This window comes from Schistocerca nitens, chromosome 4 (genome assembly GCF_023898315.1).
Source record: "Schistocerca nitens isolate TAMUIC-IGC-003100 chromosome 4, iqSchNite1.1, whole genome shotgun sequence".
NCBI classification, from domain to species: Eukaryota; Metazoa; Arthropoda; class Insecta; order Orthoptera; family Acrididae; genus Schistocerca; species Schistocerca nitens.
In genome coordinates this window covers 878,233,021-878,245,754 of record NC_064617.1, presented here as the reverse complement: position 1 = coordinate 878,245,754, position 12,734 = coordinate 878,233,021, and positions in this window count along the sequence as shown.

The following is a 12,734-nucleotide window of genomic DNA, read 5'->3' as shown; positions in this document are numbered from 1 at the left end:
TGAATTTGTGGCACTGTCGGTCTCCCAATACTTAAGCGCGCCAGGTGGTATGATGAACCAGTACCGTATGGCAGAGTGCTGTGGTGCGGCGACGTGGGGACTGGTGCCCGAAGTTGTGGAGACTGTGTGGAGACCTCCACCTCCAAGCTCATGGCCGGCCGGAGTGGCCGAGCCTTTCTAGGCGCATCAGTATGGAACCGTTTGAATCCTGTCTCGGGCATGGATGTGTGTGATGTCCTTAGGTTAGTTAGGTTTAAGTAGTTCTAAGTTCTAGGGGATGTTAAGTCCCATAGTGCTCAGAGCCATTTGAAGCATCCAATCTCATGTCCACGGAAACTACCGTTGGTGTTCTGGAGCATACGTTATATCTGTGAGGTTGTGGTGTGACTTGGAGTGGTTCTGGTTGTTGTGGTGCATACCCCTGAGATACAAAATTAGTCCCGTGATCCGAAAAGAGAGTGAAGCTTTCTATGCAATAATGCGAGTTTACTTTAAAATATGGATGAAACAAGTCATAACAGATAACACCTTATTATATCTGAATTTAACGCGGCAGGCCCACCCTCAAAAGTTAATAGTCATGTATGAAATACACAGGTCAACTACCACACGTCACCACATATCTGTTAAGAGAGGTGTTTAACTCCTGAATGAAGGATGCTATTTATTTCCCTTCACTGAAGCGGTCGTTCCCTTCATTCAAGTCATTTCAAAGTTAAAGAAGTAATTACGTTTAACTCTGATCTTGGTATCAGTCTTGGAATGAATACTGCCAATGGTCAAGCGAAAAGCTTATCAGAAAGTGCTAATGATGAGTGAACTTGCAAGAGGAAACACCGTTCAGAGATGCAAGGTGCATCCTGCAAATCAAACGAGTAACTGAATTCATGAGTTACCGAAATGAATAGCTCAGTGAATTTAACAAATACCTCGCCCCATGAATTATACAACGGACAAGTGTTGCTACCTCATTCTCGCCAAATAGCTTTCAGTATATGATGATGGTATCTGCTCTCTCGGACATAACCGAAAGAACAGATACCATCGGTGATCATGCAGCTCTCTAAGAATGAAATGATAATTAAATCATGACCCTAAGCTGTCGACAGGCGTTGATATATATCAACGAGGACAGTCGAAGATATATGCCCCGACCGGCACACAAACCCAGGATCTCCTGCTTACATGGCAGACGCTCTATCCATCTGATCCACTGAGGGCACAGAGGAGAGTACGACTGCAAGGATTTATCCCTTGCACGCTCCCCATGAGACCTACATTCCCAACTTAATGTCCACACACTACATTCGTAACGCCCCTGCCCACTACATTCATTACTCGCGGCAGACAATCTTACCGAGTCCCGTAAGAGTTCGGGCAATGCGCGTGCATCCGCACAGTAGAAGGTCATTGGCTGGTTAGCCTTAACTATATGGAGATGGTAACTGTTCTATCGGACATGTCCGAAAGAACAGATACCATTGGTGATCATGCAGCTCTCTTAGAATGAAATGATAATTAAATCAAGACCCTAAGTTGACGACAGGCGTTGATATACATCAATGTGGACAGTTGAAAATGTGTGCCCCAAACCGGGACTCGAACCTGTGATCTCCGGCTTGTATGGCAGACGCTCTATCCATCTGAGTCACAATATTCTTTATATTCTCCTGCATTTCGAAAATCGAAATTATTTGTTAAATATTTACACATTTCTTCTTTATTAAAAATTCTGCAAAATCTTATGTTATGTCTGAATCCAATAAACAATAATTCTTCCAAAATCTCTGGTGACTCTCTTACAAGTGTATCGAGTTTAACATCTGCTAATTCTATTTTGTAAGGAATAACAGCAGGATTTTTATATTTTTGTTCTATAATTTTTATGTCTTTGCTAATAATTTATTTAGTACCTTTAATTATTTGTATATTAAAATTAAATAAATTTGGAATTTTTGCTTTAACTCCATGTCTTGCCAAATTAAATTTAGAAAATCTAGATCTTAAAAAACTATTAAAACTACCATATACTTCCTTTTTAACAAGAAATTTTCCATTTATAATTTCTCCTTCACAATCTATAATATATGTTATTTTAACTACCATGATATTATCGCAAAATGGTTCTGTAATTGGTTTAAATTCTTCTAATTTTTGTTCTTGATTTGTGTGTATTATATCTCCAATATTTGTAACAAGATTATTATTATTCAAATTTTCAGTAAGCAACCATAAGCCAAATCGTTCGTTAGTTGATTTTACTTTATTTCCCAAAAGTTCTGTTAAAGAATATTTATTTTTGTTTGTAGTAGACATTTTAATTTCAACTTCCATTTTGAGATATAAAAATATATTAGTCTTGCAAAAAATAGTAGTTAGAATTAGAGATGCAAAATTGCTAATAAAAAGATATAAAAATTAATTGTTTCCAATAAGTAGTTGAAACTTGGTTGTTGAAAGCAAAGCAAAGTGTCTCTCTTACACATATGAAACCACTTACATTTGAAGAATACAGAATACATAATAATTCTAAAGTTTGTACATTGTGTAAATGTCATTATACAAAAAGTAATAAAAAGGTTCATCATCATGATCATCTAACTGGTAAATACATTGCTCCATTGTGTAATACTTGTAATTTAAATCTTCAGCAACCTAATTTTGTACCTATTTATTTACAAAATTTTTCTGGCTATGACTCACATGTTTTTGTAAAAGAACTTGGTTATGATAAAAAGAAATAGAACTAATACCATGTAATGAAAATAAATACCTTAGTTCTAGTAAATATACAAAAAAATTAAAAATGAAATCTGTTGATGGCTTCTTCACTTGACAAACTTATATCAAATTTGGAGAAAGATCAATTCTTCAGAATTATTTAATCTAGTAATTAGGAAAGGTGTTTATCCATATGATTACACAGATTCTTGGAAAAAAAATTTGAAGAGACACAATTACCACCAAAAGAAAAATTTTACACTAAATTAAATGATTGTAACATAAATGATGAAGATTATGTACATGCAAAATTAGTTCTGGAAAAATTCAATATGAAAAATCTTGGTGAATATCATGATTTGTATCTTAAAACTGATGTAATACTGTTAGCTGATGAATTTGAAATTTTTAGAAAAACATGTATACAAGCATATGATCTAGATCCTTTTTGGTATTTTACTGCACCAGGTTTATCTTGGGGTGCAATGTTAAAGATGACTGAACAACAACTTGAATTATTACATGATGATGACATGCTTCTAATTGTTGGAAAAGGAATAAGAGGAAGTATGTCACAACATCGTAAAAGATATGTAAAAGCAAATGATAAATATTTAAAAGATTTTAATAATACAGAAATATCAAATTACATAACATATCTAGATGCAAGCACTTATATGGTTATGTTATGAGCCAATATTTACCATATGGTGGATTTCAGTGGGATGAACAAAATAACTTTAATTGTACAGAAATATGTGAAATGTCCAACAATTGTGAAATTGGTTATATATTTGAAGTAGATCTAGAATAGCCAAAAGAATTACATGATTTACATAAAGATTTGCCATTAGATCCTGAAGCAAAATTGTTACATGTACAAATGAATGTAAATTAATAACTACTTTAGATAAAAAGCATAATTATGTAGTACATTATAGAAATCTTAAACAATATCTATCTCTTGGAATGACACAAAAATATATAAAGTTTTAAAATTTAAACAAACTAATTGGTTAAAGAAGTATATTGATCTAAACACACAGTCAAGAACTAAAGCTACAAATGATTTACAGAAAGACTCCCATAAATTAATGAATAATTCCGTATTTGGGAAAACAATGGAGAATATAAGAAACAGACAAGATATAAAATTACTTTCAAATAGTAAAGTATGTGATAAACATGTAGCTAAACCAAACTTTAAATGTAGAACTATATTTAATGAAAATCTTGCTGCTATCCATATGTATAAACCTAAAATTACATTTCATAAACCTGTTTTTGTTGGATTAAGTATACTTGATATATCTAAAGAATTAATGTACGATTTTCACTACAGAGTTATGGAACCTAAATATGGAGATAATATTGAACTATGTTATCAAGATACAGATAGTTATATTTACAATATTAAAACTGAAGACTTCTATGAAGATATAAAATCAATGATTGATTACTTTGATACAAGTGATTATCCAACAGATAATGTATATGGTATTCCACAAGTAAACAAAAAAGTTGTTGGAAAAATGAAAGATGAATGTAATGGAAAAGTAATTGAAGAATTTTGTGGCTTAAAAGCAAAAATGTATGCTTATAAATATGGTGACAAAATAGAGAAAAAATCTAAAGGAGTTAAGAAATGTATAGTTAAAAACAGAATAAGCTTAGAATATTACAAAGATTGTTTGTTTAACAATATAGAACAATACAGAAGAATTAATTTGATTAGAATTGAGAAACATGAAAGCTATACAATTTAAATAAATAAGTAATCTTTAAGTCCACATGAAAATAAAAGATATGTTTTAGAAAATAGAATAGATACATTACCATATGGTCATTACTCATTATTGAAAATCTAATAAAAATTATTATATATAAATCGAATAAAATTTTTTCTACATAAATGGATATTCTAATCAAGAAGCTCAATGATGTTAGTATCTCGAAAGATATTAAAAAAAATATCTGAACTAGAGAGAAATGTTTGATATAATGTTACTAACTGTGAATATTTGAGTACTAGATATGGAGAAAAAAATTGTATAGAGCTTAATAATGATTTTAAAGTTATTTTACCAAATAGATATTACAAATTAATTAATCATTGCGATTTTGAAATAATTAGAAAAGGGAAAATTAAACTGATATATATATATATATATATATATATATATATATATATATATATATATATATATATATATATATATATATATAGAGGAATGAAGAAACTTAAAAATAGAAATAATGAATTTCATGACTTGGAATTCACTATGTGAAATGTTTTTAAAAAAATAGTTTTTCTCATTAATTTTATATTCTGTTATACGGATAGCACTAAGCCACAGTTAAGGCTGTGTAGTGAATGTATCATTAAAGAAGGTTTTGAGGAATTTATAAAGATAAATATCGAACAGGTGGACATTGTTACATATGTAAAGAATGCTGGAAAGAACGTCAGAAAATTAAAGTTACTTGTGAATGTGGTAGAAGTGTAAATAAGTCTTATCTCACAAAACATTTACAAACAACAGATCATAATAATCTTATGGCTGCTACAGCAGCAAGTGAATAATTTTATACATTCACTTTATAATTTCTTATGTTCACCTAAGGAAATGAGTCATTCACCAAGTTCATTAAATTTATTTTCTGAGGTTCACCTAGGTAAATGAGTTATTAACTTTTTGATTTATTATGTTCACCTATGGGAAATGTATTAAAATAAGTTGTTTTTTTAGTACTTTACTAAAGGTTCTACTTAGTAAATAAAGTAGTTACCTTTTGCAGGTACTGGGTAATTAGGTTAATTTCATAGAAAATAAAAATTGTGAGTGAAACAAGCAATTTTTTTATTTTCTATGAAATTGAGCTAGTGAGCCAGAACCTACAGAAGTTAACTACTTGCAGCTTCAAAGATATATCGCCAGCCCCCCCTCCCATGAAACCCACATTCCCAACTTAATGTCAACACACTACATTCGTAGTGCCCCTGCCCATTACACTCATTACTCGTGGCAGACAATCTCACTGTGTCCCATAAGAGTTCGGGCAATGTGTGTGCATCCAGCACGGAAGAAGAAGGTCAATGGCCGATTCGACTTAACTATATATGAAGATATCTGAAAGAACAGATACAGATACAACGAGTAATGAGTGTAATGGGCAGGGGCACTACGAATTTAGTGTGTGGTCATTAAGTTGGGAATGTGGGTCTCACGGGGGGCGTGCAAGGGATAAATCTCTGAAGTCGCACTATCCTCTGTGCCCTCAGTGGCTCAGAAGGATAGAGCATCTACCATGTAAGCAAGAGATCCTAGGTTGGAGTCCCGGTCGGGGCACACATTTTCAACTGTGTCGGTTAATGTATACCAACGCCTGTTGGCAGCTTAGGGTCTTGATTTAATTATCATAGCTTTCAGTACTCGCGACTGCGTTCGCGCCGCCCGTGTGGGGCAGTGAACAGCGTTTGGGACCCATCTTTACTTGTGCGTCCCGAGAGGCTGCAGCAGAGCCGTTGTTCTTAGAGGCCCAAGCCAGAGTGTCTCTCGCTACTAAAACTCTAACTTCTCTCTGGTTTCGGAAGAGCTCCACCAACGACGGTAATGATTCTGTCTCTAGCCAAATTTTGCTGAGACTACGACCATCGCCCAAAGGAAGTTTCAAGATTTCGTTGAGTGTCTGCAAGAGGGAGACTTTTCATTTTATTTTTAGACAGGTACAAGAGCAGAAGCTAACCATCTTTCTAGCCACGTGTCAAAGCAGTCGTTGAGATTCTGTGTCCTGCAGTTCCACAGTAGGCTTTTTTTTAAGGAAAGGAGACATTTGGAATATTATTTCTGTCCTCAAGCACAGAGGCTTAGATTGTGTTGTGTGCTCAATGTTAAGATAAAATGTTTACTGAAAGGATATTTAATATAATCCCACGCTCGTACAAGTCACCGACTGCCATCCATTCCCAAATCCTGCGCTGGGCTACCATCAGTTTCAGTTGCTGTATTACCACAAGTGTGTGAGCACTAACATTGGTGTCACTGTCAGCCTTCAGATATGACCAGAATTTCCGTGGGTTCTGTGAAAGATCTTTCTATAAGATTTGCTGCAGTTCTCACTAAAAGCTTCAATCATTGCTCTTTCGACAGTCCAATGCGTTTCCTTTAGTATTTCCCTTTCGAATTTTTTTTCAGTGGAGGGTGTCTCCCATAACGAAATGTTCTTCTAGGTACATATATATCCTTCAATTTGTCAGTTATAGTTCTGAAACTGGAACACAATTTTTCTACATGCCCTTGCCCATCGTTAAATCTCAGATTCCTCCGTGATGTACAACACTACTTCCTCTTCTTCTATTTTACCAGACACGTAAAATTCCCTGCTTGTTTTAGTTGCCCTCTGTGTTTTGACAATAATTGCAGTTACAACAGTTTGATAGTAACTGATAACATTTTCAACATGGGTATCGTTGAGGAGCTCAGGTTTATTTGTTGCCATTAGGTTTACACTGAATTCCAAATTAACTGTTCTAGTCCGTTTCAAGAGGAGGCGTTTGGTATTGTTTCGCTCGATGTCTTGTCACGCCCATCCCAGTCAATTAATGAGTCTCCCCTCCCTCCCCCTCCCCCCCCCCCTCCAGTGACGACAGCGTGATTGGGAAACCTATGTACCAGCGAGCTACGTTCTCTCGAAAATTTCGATTACCTCTTAGGGTGATTGTGGTGCTCAATAGCGCAATTTCTTGTGAACAAACGGTGCTTCATCTTCTGAAGAAAACTAACCAATTACAACATACCAGTTCGTTTACAGCACCAAAAGGAAGTGAAATTAATGATTAGACGATTTAATCTGCCTTTATCTAACAACAGTCTGTCAAGCACGCAACAATTTAATAAATTCAGTGGCCGTCTGGTTATGCGCTGTCGCATTGTGCCCTTAAGAAACTCTTTAAATCAAAAGAATTGAGTCTATAGAACAGACGATGAATACAAAACACAAGTGAATCGGAGATATTAGATAAATGAAATGGGAATAATCCATTAGGTCAAAGATATGCCCTGATACCAGAATTATGTGCAATGTTCAATTTGTTCGAATAAAAAAAGGAAACAAGGGGCCAGAAACGGCTGTCTTATAATCCTGGTACTATACGATTTCTTCTCCATGACCGTGTACTACTCTGGTCGACTAATGCTCTTACAACATAATATCGGTAAATTTTCTTATTAATGCACATGGACGATAAAGTACAATAGTATCTATTCACACAGTGTCATTCGCAGCCTAATCTTTTAGTGTAACTATGGAAAATTTCTGTTTTGGAATTCCTTAACAGTAACTTATTTATGACAAATTACTCTTTTGTTTAATAGCGTGTCACTTACGTTGATTCTATAGATGTCTACATTCTTTTTTAGATGACACATCATTTGCTTATGAAACTGCGTGCAATCGTGAATATTTTTACTGTAAACAATTTTTACATATAAAAATTAATAAGGTCCTACATGGGAGATGAAAATTGTATTGAAATCGTCCTTTTATTATGAGTTCAATTATGTACTGATGAGTTGTGTAGCTTGTCTTCAACTACTTTTAGGTTTTTTTGGTGAGTATTTCAAGTATTAACATATTGGTGCTGACATTCTCTCGCCACGATGGTGTCGCTTGCAAATGGGCATGCAGACCGGAAACTCACGTACCACTTAATCATCTGCAGTCGAACTGCTTATGAATGGCAACACTGTCTCGAAAGTTGGGTGCACAGCTCTGTGTTCGTGGGTCAATTGTTGTGAGAAGCTCGTATTGTTGAGATGTTACCGAAATGGAGCAGTCTGCGGTAGAGTAACGAATTGATATTGTGGAGTGTTACATGAAGACGGGTTCCATAAACGAATGTAAAGAAATGTTTCAAGTGAAGTATCCTGGTAGGAAACCCCCCACGACCAGCGCTATTCGGGATTTGTTCAGTAAATGGATGGCTGTAGGATGTGTTCAGAACGTGCAGATGAAAAGGCGACCAACAGTGAGGGCCCCTGAAACTATAGAAGAATACATGTGGACGTTACGAGCAGTCCCCACAAGTCGGTAAGCAAGTTATCGAAGCAGGTTGGTGTATCTCGTACATCGTGTACTGAAAGATGTGAAATTAAGGGGCTCCGGAAAGGCTCAAAATCATGAAAAGTTCAATTTTTACTTTTTTGCGTTTTCTGAATCTGCAGACTATTACCTTTTAATAGATATATAATTTATTCAATTCCGAAGACTACAACTATTTTTAAATTTTTTTTGAAATGTGTTCTACATGGGCGTGACCCACTGTGGCACTGTCAAATGGTGTTATTATTAACGTCCGTGTTCATCAGGTACATTTTAGTGATGTGAGATAAAGTATGTGTTGTGGCTAACCTGTGATGGTTCAGTATATATCGCTGGTGTGATTGTCGATTGTTTCATGTTTATTTACTCTGTCGTTATCTCGAAAATATTCGTAATTAATTCTGTTTCTTGAGTCTCTGTTTTGTTGAAGTATAATAATGAGTAAAAGTAAAGTTATTAGAAATCCTCTGAAGGCTTTTAAGAAAAGGAGAAATGTTGGAAAGCCAAAGGTATGTGTTATTACTGTAAACAATAAAGACGATGAAAATCCCCAACATAGCTTGTGTCCCAAAGAAGAAGACAGTTGGTGTAAATATAACAAAGGATTGCTAACTGGTGAAGTGTACACTCATAAGCATAGTCTGCCTCATGCAATAATGGAGGTGATAAAACCTATTTTCAGAGACTTAGCAGCACCTGAAGTGTTGAAAAAGTGTATATGGTCGAGAATCCCCAAGACTGTATTTGTTGGAATAGAAACACTTCACTTTGGTGTGTATGATGCTGTTGCGACTTTCAATGATGGCAACATTGTCAGGTGCAAGGTATTTAGAAATATGGGAATGAAGATAGTTTCTAACATGATACGAGCGATGCTTGCTTTAGATAAGGAACGCCTTCGGGCTGTAGACCGGGCTGTAAAGAGTCTAGAAATACAAGCAAGAGTAAACAGGAGGAGGAACAAGAGGAAGCTGGAGGAGGAGTTTGCAGAGGATGAAGATAATCCATCCTATGGACCTGGAATGCACTAAAAAGTTAATCCGATCTTTGTCGCTCGATTTCCAAAACTTTTATTTTCTCATACTAATTACATGTTTTCTAAGGATCTTCCACACATATTTGTTTGAAACTTTCAGTAAATGTTACACAGTACCTTCTGCATAATTTAACACAGCCTTTTTCCAAAAAACTGTATATTTTTCAATATATAAATAAAAAATTGCAAAAAAAATGTTGTGAATTTTCATTACAATTGAAAAAAAATCATCTTTAATAACTGAACTAAAATTTTGTAAAATCCCTGTGTTAAGTTGTAGCCCATATTCCAATAAATAATCTGTAAAAAGTTCAACTTCCTACCTCAAATACTTTGTGAGGAAAGATGTAATTTATAAGCGTTATTTTAACATTGCAAGTATAGGGCGTTCCGGAGCCCCTTAAAAGCCTGTCGTGTGGGTATGATGCAAGAGTTGAAATTTGAGTATCAGGAGACAATAGTTCTGAAACCTGGTTGGTAGGTACTCAGAGAGCGCACAGGATAGGTTACGATTGTGGATGGGGCCGTGAGCAGTTACTGTGAGTTGCACAATCAAACACACAACTTTATTTTTCTAAGAACCACTTATTTACACATTGCTTTAAAACATCACAATTAGACAATACGGCTGGAGGCCTAGTTAAAGAAAACTTGAGATGCCTTCTGGACTGAAGGCCCAAAACCACACAAAAAAAAAAAAAAAAAAAAAGAACGGCTGCAGGCCCGGCTTAGAAATAAAAGCAATTAAAAAAAGAAGGTAAACAATTAAAAAAAGAAACATGCAATTGAAAACAATTAGCGGCTGAAGGCCTACACTACATGTCTGAAGGACAACTATAATTAAACACATCAATAAAAAATTTTTTCTAACCAAGAAATTTCTTTTTAAACTTATAACAGTACGGACGAAATCCTAATTAAAGAAATATTAAATTATTGCACGGCTGAAGGCCACAAACAAATTAGAAACAACGGGTGAAGGCCTGAACAACAAGTCAGACAAACAATTTAAAATAAACCCCTTGATTCTTATAAAAAAATTTCCTTTAAAGAATACACACGGCTGAAGGCCTTATTAAAAGGGGTTCACGTAAATCCTCGGCTGAAGGCCACGCATAACACATCGAACAACTAACGGCTTAGGGCCTGGATTACAAACAATTTGAGATAGAACAAATTTTAAGGAAAAAAGTATTTAAAAAAAAGTAAAATCAATCTTCAAAATTTTAATTTAACACGGCTGAAGGCCTTTATGTAAAATTTAAAAAGAACTGAATTAATACACGGCCGAAGGCCTCACACAATGCTTCAAATAAAATGAAAAGCACAATCTAAAACAAACAGAACAAGTGGTGCTCAGAAGTGATCCAAGGGTCGGCCTGAGAAGGTAGCTCAAGCGTAAGGTGAGGTGAGACAGGCAGCAAAGAGTTGAAGTTAAGTAATCGGATGGCAACCCAAACTAGGGGCAGCTTAAGCGCAGCCGACCGGCCGACTAACCAATGCCTGCTGCGCCCCAACCGAACTGAAGTCCGTTCGCAACCCCTCTCACCAAATCCATTATGCAAACAGCATTAAAATAACTGATCATTCAAAACCACAATATACACACGGATCCGGGAAAACAATTCCACCAAGAACTCACAATACTAAAACCAGACACGGACGATTTACAAGTCGGCACAAACACAGAGAAGCCAGAAGCGGTTGGAAGACCAAATGCACGTCGTCCGCTGCGACGACCGACCGAACGACCAACCAACCAACGGTCGTCCCCACTCAAGTCAGGCACGGGAAAGATCCCGGTATAAATCGTCGACAGCCAACTTATTGCCTAAGGGCACTTCGACAGACGGACACACACACACACACACACACGCACGCACGCACACACACGCAAGTTGCACTATACGAATATCACGGTCCATTCACCTAAAACTCGCTGAATCCGGACCTTGACGTGGTCGTGCTCTCTCGCGACCACATCTTTCCGTCGCCAGCGGTCGGGCGAGTACTGGCTGTCCGGCCCTCACTGCTGCTCCGTTCCAACTCCACTCGCTCGACACACGACGACCCGGAAATACTAGAGGCCGCTCCAAAGATGGTACCATAGTACGCGCTATCGATAAGCGCTGCTGCTGCCACTCACGGACACACAAGGCGAGCAAACGTAGCGGTGCCAGTGAACACACTAAGAAAACGAGACGCCACTATAGCTATTACAAGATGCCAATCTATGAACGGCATCAACGCGAGCCGCACACGGCTCAAGTTCGTTATTATAACTGGCAGTTAACATCAATTACTAATGGTTATTTGGACGCCTTGATTTACTTCGTGTCAGATTAAGTTGGTTTCATTTGTCATTGAACCATGGATTTACTTTCAAAATCTTTTATTAAAGAATTTACTGTAATTACTAGCGATTCATCAAGAACAAATGGCTCTGAGCACTATGGGACTCAACTGCTGAGGTCATTAGTCCCCCAGAACTTAGAACTAGTTAAACCTAACTAACCTAAGGACATCACAAACATCCATGCCCGAGGCAGGATTCGAACCTGCGACCGTAGCAGTCGCACGGTTCCGGACTGCGCGCCTAGCATCAAGAACATTAACACATTTAATCACACTATGTGAGCGTGGAAGTAGTTGCCAGTGGGTAGCTGATGAAAACAAATTTCTTTCAACAAATGGAAATTTTATTCCTAAAAACCCTTTCTTTAAAAAAAAAAAACAGATTTAAAATTATAATCAGAAAGTACCCTCTAAATATCAAGTTAAAATTTATTCAGAGGCCGAAATACCATTTTTTTTTTTTTTTTTGACAGCATGAGCTTTCGGGCTGAGAACCTTGCCGCTCCCTTTTAACACGGCC